Raw genomic sequence first — 10318 nt, forward strand, 5'->3', positions numbered from 1 at the left:
GGCAGTTGCTTTACTAAAATGAAATGTCCTAACGGTTTCTGTCACATACTAATAGTGTGAATTTACCAGCTTAATGACCAGGCAAATCACCAGGTTGTGACCACAGGGCACCTTCAAGCTGGCTGCTCACTCATGACCGATGTGATCTGAACAAGTACAGAAGTAACACTTTAAACCTCTGGCAGACCGGGCACTGCCCAGGTATCAGCACTCAAACCCTGTCCTGGGGAACTGCACTGCAGAGGGTTCAAGGACAGAGGAGAATGAGAGATTAAATATTAGAAGTGACTAAATCTGTAATGGAAATCCAACAGTATATATGGGCTTAAAATGTGACTGTAATATCCTGTCTGCAAAATCTTCACGTCTTCGATAACGTGTCTATCTTTTCCCTGTCCAAAGAACTACATATTAGTAGCTTCCATTCAAGAGCTGCTGTGTATCTGCATGCTGCTTATTAACTCTTTACTATCACTTTATTTTACATCCCTACCAGTTATTTCATTATTTTCAAGGCAGTCCGGTCGAAAATAATTCTTTCAGTGGTGCTGTCTGAGTGTCAGTGACAGAGACTCTGTAACAGGCCTAATCCAGTTTTTTAGATGAACACATTTGAAGTTAATTGTGGTCCTCACAGGACAGATTTATCTGAAATGAGTGGATTTGATTTTTCAGCCACGTACTTGCAATGGGACTACAGGAGCTGACAAACAGGCTCAAACTCGAGCCTCTCTGGTACCGCTTCTAAATCCCATGAGCTCTGGACTCCATAATCTCCACAGGTAGACTGGAGACCAAGGTACAAGACTTGTACGTTCAAAGCACTTGTAGCAGCAACTGTAATATTCTTTAATTCTTTTACATTTTTGGTAAGAATACGGAGAGCAACCCCTCCACACCCCTCGCTGGGGCAGATTCACCATCCAGTCTTCATTCATGTTAGTTTCATCAGAGCAAAGACAATACAGTAGGGACTCACAACAAATGTTAGTTCTCCAATTTCCCACTTGCTCTTTTTGTTTCCCACACTCTTGACAGGCAACTAGGAAATCATTATAGCTGCAATGAAACTATTTAGATTTACAAACAGGCAAAGAACTATCTCAAAAAGGATTTATACTGATGGAATTACTGAATCCATGCAGAAATTTGACCCAATATTCTGAAGTTGCTGAATAAATGTGAATTAAGACAAGGGTGCATCACAGCAGCATGTTTCTCATGTCATCAAGTCTCAGAATCAGGTCATGTCATCTGTTGGGTTGGCTAGTGTGACACCACAAAGCTATTTGAAACTGCTGGTGTTGGAAGCAGTAAGTTAGCAAATCATCCCCATTAAGGTTTTAAATGCTTTGGATTTTTACTCTTCTGTCAACGTAAGTTATTACATCCAACATTCCTTTTCTGTGATGCTAGGATGATTTGCAAATTGGATTCAAACATGAATTATGTTCAAAGATTTATTAGTTACTGGTCAGAACCTATTTTAAATGCCTGAAATCTGCAAAATAACACTGTACTGCTTTTCTGAAATGTCAAGAAGTTTCCAATATGTTATGTATGTTGTTTTCCTAACAGATTTAGGGCTGACCTACCTCCTGTTCTGACCCCACATAGTAACAATTACACTGAATGAACAGGCAAATGCAGAAAATTCAATCTATTTCAGAAAATACTACAACAATCATTGGTCAAAACTGCCAAATTAAAATGGTTAAAAAGGACACTGATCAAGTGATATAAGTGCTAAAAAAGAGCAAGCAAGTACAGTGAGAACAGCTCTTGACACATCAGATAATCATTAAAAACATGGGCTCCAGAAGACTTCAGGAACACAAAGAGGTTTGAAAGCTCGTGACCTCTGACCTGGAGATGCATAGTAGTAACCAGCCAATCCAGCTGCATTTGGGACATACTTCAGGTTCAAAACTAAGCATACCCTGCCAGCCAAAAACTGAGAAAAACCAGTTAAAGGTAAAACACACAGTTTATCCCTTCCTTGTGCTTCAGAAGTTGGTAGAGGATGTTTTCTTGTTGAGAAAAGGAAGGAATCCTTATTCTTCTGGGAGATTAATTTGTTATCCAAACGTTAAGTGTTTGTAAAAGTACTCATGAGCATCACTCAAAACACGCGGGTATACCCATGGGGATATAACAGTACGCAGCAGACCAGCATTCCCAAGCCTGAGGTGCTTGCTGTGCCGGGGTCACCATGGCCCTGCCGCGAGGCTGAGCGGAAGAACCAACTACACACAGTTGGATGTGACATTTTAAACAAACAAACCAACCAACCAACAACCCAAACCAAGGAACAGCACAAAAACTGCTCTGTGGAAAGGAAGTGTCGTGGTTTGAGCCCAGCCGGTAACTCAGAACCACGCAGCCGCTCGCTCCCTCCCTCCCTTCTTCCCCCCCGCTCCCGGAGGGATGGGGAAGAGAATCAAAAGAATGTAACTCCCACGGGTTGAGATAAGAGCAGTCCAGTAACTAAGGTATAATACAAAACCACTACTGCTACCACCAATGATAATAATGATAAGGGAAATAACAAGGGGAGAGGATACCATTGCTCACCACCCGCCAACCAATACCCAGCCCGAGCCAAGCAGCGATCCACCCCTTCCAGGTAACTCCCCCCAGTTTCTATACTGGGCATGACGTGCTGTGGTATGGAATACCCCTTTGGCCAGTTTGGATCAGGTGTCCTGTATCTGCTTCCTCCGACTTCCCATGCCTCTCCTCAGTGCAGAGCATGAGACTGAAAAGTCCTTGGTCAGAGTAAGCAATACTTAGCAACAACTAAAACACTGGTGTGTTACCAGCGTTGTTCTCAGGCTAAAGTCAAAAACATAGCACTGCACCAGCTACTAAGAAGGAGAAAAATAACTGTTAGAGCTGAACCCAGGACAGGAAGGTGCTGAAATAGATGCTACAACGCTGGCCTCTGAGCAGCTAAAGAACAGAATAAGCTCGTGAACATTCATCTGATTGATGCTGCACTCATGGAGAAGTGCCCTAGTTTTACACTATGCTGCTACCTGTATTTTCAGTGCATTTGATGAAAACTAAAAAGCAAAATCAGTAGTCTGCCATAGTACTTCTTACTAAGAAGTACTTGATACTTCCCTCCTTCCTAAATTCACTGCTATGATTTCCTTTAAACTGAAATGTGTGCACTGTGCTTGCAGTTCCCCTGTAGCAGCAGCAGCATGGAAAAAGCTCCTGTTATTTGAACATATTAACAAGAGTCATGTCCTTCCAGTGAACCTGACAAAATAAACTCCATTTGCATTTTACAAAGAAACAAACCACACGTTGTAACTAGAGGCAGCTGGCAGCACCGTTAGTCTGGTGAGCGTAGGTTCACCCTAGGATGTGTGTAGATCCGAGGTTTGACGTCCCCTTCTTACAAACATACTCCTGCCCCATCAGTTTATTCTTACTAAACTCCAGCCAAACCTAAGGCTCTTGGGCAGAAATCCTACCTCACGGTTTTATTTTTTCCTGAACGGAACCTAAGTTAGTTGCAGGATGTGACATGGTTTTGCCACAGTCATTTTTGAAGGAATTGTCTGATGAGAGATCAACTTGTCGATCACAGAACACAGACACACAGTCCTGTTAGGTACCGTGACCAAACCTCACCCCATCCCGTTCATACGTGCCCAGGGAACCTGCTGGTCACTGGCACTGCAGGACATCTCCAGGGATGGTAGCACTGCCCACAGAGCTCTATACACAACCACCACGACTAGTCACCAAAAATACTTCCTTTTTAATTTGACCAAGCTATGAAGCCCGTTTACTCTTACCCAGGTTCAAGTTTGAAAATGAAATGCCATTTGCTAAATTCTGACCATTACGGACAACACAGTTGCTTAATTTCTGAGTATAAATTTCATGCATGCAAGTTACCTGATAACAATAAGGCTGACTTACAATTAGAAGCGGTTTTCCTAATTAGATGAGCATGAAAATCTGAGAAGCCAGTTAATGTCATGATTCTCTTACTGATGTCACAACAAGGACAATTATTATCATTGCTGCTTAACATTTCATCTGCATCAATGTCTTAAATTGAAGATTCTTTGTACTATGAGCTTACAGAGATAAGGATCTATTTATTGTATTAATCTTTAATATCTGGCCACCTAAAGATTTCATTAATCTGCTTATCATGCTTTTTACTGTAGAAAGAAGTATTCTTGTTTGATATACACAATACCTACAGGCACCTACCTGTTACCATCTTCTGTCATCCAAAGTGAAGGTTATGGAGTTAACCAGTGAATGGCTGTACAGGTAACCAGCCCAGCCTCCATCTGTATTACTGTTTGCACTTCTCTATATGTCATTGAACTCATAGTAATCCTTTCCTATCTCAGCAATTTCCTGGAGTTTAAGTCTGGTTTATTTGAGTGTCATCCAGTGATTTCTTCACTCCAAATCTATTAATTTAAAAGAAATCCTTAAAATTTAAGCTTCATACACTAAAGTGTTCAAAGATTTACAAGTTCTGCAATTTAAGATTTGGGAGCAATGCTTCAAGTTATACAACAGAAGCTGGTTTATTCCCAAGAGCTATCATTTGAATTCTTCTGAATTTACTTTGAATTCTTCTAACCGAAATAAAATGTAAAATATAATTCAAGCTGTATGCAAAAGTAGAAGGAGGCAAAGATCATCTGCTAAAAGAAAAGCAAAGCCCTCTGCAGGCAACCATAGGGAAAGCCCAGTTTCTGGAAGGTGGTGTTCACCCTGGCTTTAATGTCCTCGTGGTTGGGCTGAGTAGAAAAGCCACAATAGGAGAAAAAAAAAAAGTAGGAAAAAAAAGTAGCAACAAAACCCTAGATGTTGCATAAACATGACTTACCTCAAGTTCAGTGTTTAAATATTTATCTTTCCAATAATCCCCAGGCAAAGTTCATTTAACCACTCTAGTTCTATGTAATTTATTTGTGGAATATGCATCAGACTCAATCTAATTTTGGAGAAAGGAAATTAAAAGTGAAATAATTTAGGTGGCCTTTTATTCAGTTTTGCCTTCCCAGAAACAGGCAGGAAGAGCCCTAAATCAATAAACAAGCAGCAGAAGATGTCCTCGCTCTGGTCTGTTTGGTTTTCACAAAGCACAGTCCCAGGATAGTCGGGGCTCAGCCACCAGCAGCTCTCGGCACTGGCAGGGGTGGCCCTGCAGGAAAGCAGCAGCCCCACGTTAAAAGAGCTGCTCTTCCCAGCAAACACCAAGAGCAATGCGGAGACCTGGAGCCAGACTTTCCATTGCCTTGTACCTTGACTGAAGAAAGCGGGTGTAAAATTCCATCTGTATGGAGTACCGTTTTACACCCACTTTACACAAGTAGGGAGCCAAAGGAGAAGCTGACAGGCTTTGCATTATCTCTTTTAGAAATGGAGGCATTAAAGAAATCTAAAAGCTCAGGTGGATAAAAAGAGCAAAGCTTTAATTAAATGAATTTTAATACAAACCTTCTTGTGCTTGAATTGGATTAGTGTGCCAGGTAACCAAGAAGAGGCAAATGTACCTCAACTGTGATTTCTTTATTCAAAATACAGGGTTAAAATGGCTTATACACTAAATAAGTGTCCCACAGAGCCAGGGAAATGCTGGGCCACCCTGATTCCCACCACATGGAATGGGAGTTGATGCGACACTGGGTATTCCAAGCAGCCCCAGCACAGCACAGGCCTCCAGCTGCCAGCAGCACCACCTTGTAGGGCTGGTTCTAAGGCACCGATTCCCCTGGTAGTCACTGACATCAGTTCAAGTTTTGACATGATCTTAGTGTGTAAGGACACTATCAAGTAAATCTGTACCAGGAAACCTAAAACACCTCTGTCCCCACAACTGGTTTTATCTAACTCAACACAGAGGCGATCTGATGGGAGAAAAATCTTCTATTTTCAATACCTGCACAGCAAGAAACCAGAAATTGTCATTAAGGAGAATCAGATGAAGTATAATGGCAGTGAATCAGAAAGAGCAGTTCTCATGGATCTCTCATAGAAATCCTGGAGAAAACTAAGTCTTCCCCCAGATAAATTCTATTTTGATTATATTCTATTTTGATTCTGGCATGTCAGTGTTTCATTCAATTCCTATCATTCTGCCAACTATTTTAGCAAACTTCTGCCTCTAAAATCAAGCAGCATTTTGCAACCTTATAAAAACAATCACCCAAATTGCTGTGACTATAAACTGTATGGTGGTTTTTTACTGTAGTATTTTGTTAGTGACAGCTATAAATACCCTCCCTTTCAAAGCAGGCTGCAGGACATATGGAGGCACTAGAATTTAAAATCCATGAAAGCTCATTTGGTTTGAAATGCTACCCTGATTTTGAATTTTCTACTTGACTGTACAGGATTTTTGTACAGGATGTGTACTGTGACCATATCAGGTAAACTGAAAAGAACTCTAGCAAAGCATCAAGAAAGCACCAGATAAACTACTCCTGCCTGCTGTCATTCTAAAATAAGATTCATTTGCCACAATAGAGAGAAAGCAAGATTGCTATAGATGAAGGATCAGGCTCTGTAGGCTGCCAGAAGCTCATGTACAGGGCAGGCAGCCCAGCCAAATGACCCTGTGTAGGTTCAAACTGCTTGAGAGCTGGAAGCGGCCCAGGCCAGGCAGAGGTGGTGCTGCAGGGTTGTCCCCTGGACACACGGCTGCCAAAGGCTGACCCATGAGAGCAGAGGGCAGACACCGGGAGGAAGAGTGGGAAAGCAGCACGGAGCAGAGGTGATGTGGCATTGCTGCCTCCCCCGATGTCAGCTCTGGGGGTGATGCACCTCACTCCTCACCTTTTGCCCCCAGTAACTCCCGGGGAAGAGATGAGAGTATCAGGAAGTCAGCATGAGGCTGCTTTGGAGTTCAGGAGGAGCTATGGTTCAGGGCTCTGTGGTATGGCATCCAACAGAGGAGACCTAGTGTCTTTACTACAGGTCTCTGGGGGTGTAAGAACAGAAAGAAACAGTGATAGTAATTCATGACCAGAATGCTGTTGACAGATGCTAATGCTTCATAGTAAAAATTAACAAGGATTATGAAAGCTCACAGTACAAAAAGCCCCTCCAGAACCAAAAGTCCTGCACAAAATTGGAATTCCTATTGCAAAGAGATGAAGCTGATCATAAACTTGACTGTAGGCAGGTGTCCTGCCTTGTTTTGATATTGTGCACATCAACAAATACAGATTATCCCAATTCCTCTCTATTTTCTTGCATTTTCCTAGAAATCAGTTGTTCAACACTAGACTTACGTAGCTACGCAGAAATGAGAAAGTGCCACATGTTCTTCCTATGGCGTCAATAATGAATGGAAGGAATCAGTGACTATCCCTTGATAAATGAGCTTTGCTGTTATTACCAAGCGTAGGCTGTATCAGGATGTAACCAAGGAGTGGGCACTATTTCATCCTGCTACCCCTCATCCTTCACTTGTGTTATGACATATTTTGCTATGATATCATGGCAAGAAAAATTGACGTCATAACATAGAGCACAGTGAAAGAAGCCCTGTACTGCTGGTCCATGTATACAAATAATAAAAAAGACTGGAGTTTTGTTCAGTCTGCTTATATTTATGAAACCTTGGCAATAACTTCTGTACTATTATTTAAAATATAAGACTATTCTGCTTGAAAGTTAGTCAAGGAATATTTCTATGTCTTTTGGGAATGATCTTTGAGTTTTACAAGGTCAAGCTCTAACTGTAATACAGAATGGGTGCTGAGCTTAGGGTTTCTTTTAAACTCTCTAAAAGTTATTTCCCTAATACAATGAGAACTCCTAACCATATACAATATAAAAAAGGACAATGCATCTTCAAGTTAAGATGCTTGCTGATACTGTTCAGCAGTAACAGGTGTTCCAACACTGCACTGATAGTTGTAGCAGCTAAAACTATCAATATTTGCCTCCTCTGAGAAATGGACTAAAAATGTGTTTTCTTGCATTTGTGAGAGTGTGTTCCTGAGTACAGATTTCCAGGCTTACCAAAATCCCTTTCAAATGCTATGATGTAAATACGTCTTTGCCTAAACTCTGATAGTAATTTGACAAAACTTACTCTTTCAGAATGAAGCTTTATCAGGAAACAGAAGTTCTGCTGAGGTTTTGAAAACTGTTGCCCTTCACATTTTGATGAGATTGTATCACTGTGTCATGAAGAAATGAGAGATACACCTACCAAAACCCTGCTTAGTCGCTGGACTTGCTTTGGAAGCAGAACAGCCAGTTTTAAGGGCTGGTTTTGAACGAGTAAGTCCAGGTACCCTGGGACTGACCATGGCACGTATCTGCCTTTCTGCTGCTGTTGTGACCAGTTGCTTCATGCTGGGGTTGAGAAACTTTCCAGCCACAAGCTTCTCTAGAATCCACATCACCACTGAAAGGTGCTGTTGCGTGCAGCATGTCCCAAGCCCACCCCTTCACGCTGACTGGGTGTACACACACCTACAGGGACGCTGTTTATTGACAACATCTCTTACGGCCACTGGCTTCTCGAACTGTGATCATGCTGTAAATACTCCACCTATGTTCAGACTCTCAAAAACCCAACTGGATTATTTCAACGGTAGCTGCAGGCAATACTATGTAAGATCATAATTAAAATGAGTTTTTATGGCCTTTGCACAATTACCATATGAAATTTGGTTTTGGCATTTCAGTTGAATTTATTTAATTCTCAGCTATTTCTGAAAGTTAGTTGTGAATTTTTAACTAGTCACAAAATTGTTTTTGTTATGAGCATAGAATTTTTAATCTGATTGTACAAAGAGTTTGGTTGTACTAGATAGCAAAGTCTTTAGGACATGCAGAGAGTAGTAGTTTGACGTGCTGTTCTGGACAACCTTAGGCAAAATGCACCTTAGTTAACCACGAACAGGTACGTGATATCACCTGGATATCAACCAGTGGCCCTCAATTTGTTCATCACTTCCTAGTCCCACTGCCCTAAGTCAGACTTGAGAATCAACAGTCCTACAACTACTGACCACAGAGGCCATCGAAATACCTGCTTGGGTTTGGTCTTGTTCAGTGCCTTGAACTTCCTGTGGAAGAGTTCAGCCTCACACCTTTTTGATCTTTTCACTCACATGAAAAGCTTCCTGAAAGAGGTTAAGTTTCCTCTAGGTGAGAACAGAGATGGCAACAGGTCTAAATCATTTAGTCCTGGATTCAGGTCCAACCTTATCATTCAAAGCCAAACTTCAGGCTGGAAAAATATAAATGAACTATATGAAGACCCAGTATACAACATGGCCAGCTCAGATTTGAATGTGGACCTAAAATCTAGAAATGAGACCCAATTCTAGTAGTTCTGGGTATTCGTGTGTTTGTTTTTGACAGACTGAGCATGCCTCTAGGGGCGAAGGGAGGAATAAAAAGAAGACTCAGAGCACTAATAGTTGTAAACCTGACTTCTCACTGTTCAAAACCACAACCAATCTGCTGCTGTGAATCATGCCCCCATGTGTAGAAAGGCGACAAGCTACTTTGTGAACACCTCAATCCCAGCCTCACAAAATAAATTTTCATGAGTCTGGATTGAAATGGTTCAAATTATGTCAATGAGTTTTCAGTTCCTAAAGTGGATTTGTAAAGTGACAAAACATGCAATTCTTTAAGCAGCTCTGTGCTGCATGGCAAGTTATAGCTGTATTTTATTGCTCCCTAATCAAACTTTATGCTGCTCCCTCACCAAACGACTTCTTTATAAAAAGAGGGTGTATGACACGTTCCACATATCCAGATTGCTATAGCAACAAGTGATCTGAAGTTGAAAAAGATTTCCAGACTCTTGTATTTGTGTCTGTGTCCCATGTATAACATGAGTCAAAAAAACCAGATACAGATCTGGGGTGATTAGGACTTAAATTAATAAGGAATGCAGAGAAAGAGCTGTGCCTCCAACAAAGAATCATAGAATGGTTTGGGTTGGAAAGGACCTTCAGCTCATCCAGTTCCACAAGCCATTGGTACATTTTTCCTAGTTACTTTAAATTAAATCTGTGATGAAATAATAAAAAAATGCCTTTTACTGCAGCTTTTATTTTTAACCCAGTATTCCTTGTTAACTAGCAATTGTTCAGGGCTCACAAGCAGAGCATTGAAACGGTGCCTGTCCATGAATGAAGTTCTGTCCAGGCCGCGAACAGGGACATCAGTTCAAGAAAACACACACAAATGCAGGGGAAGATCAGGGGCTGTAAATGAAAACAGAGTTGGAAAAAGAGCGGCTTTGTTGACCAAACCAAAGCAGAGAAGGTGGCAGGAGGAGGTTTGGAATTCA

At 41.4% G+C, this 10318-nt stretch overlaps 1 protein-coding gene across 1 annotated transcript in view; it reads right to left on the reverse strand.

The window, feature by feature from the left end:
* SYN2 (synapsin II) overlaps positions 1–10318 on the reverse strand; it is a 174745-nt gene that overhangs the window by 51523 nt on the left and 112904 nt on the right. The window lies entirely within an intron of this gene.

This window comes from Strigops habroptila, chromosome 11 (assembly GCF_004027225.2).
Source record: "Strigops habroptila isolate Jane chromosome 11, bStrHab1.2.pri, whole genome shotgun sequence".
Taxonomy (NCBI): domain Eukaryota; kingdom Metazoa; phylum Chordata; class Aves; order Psittaciformes; family Psittacidae; genus Strigops; species Strigops habroptila.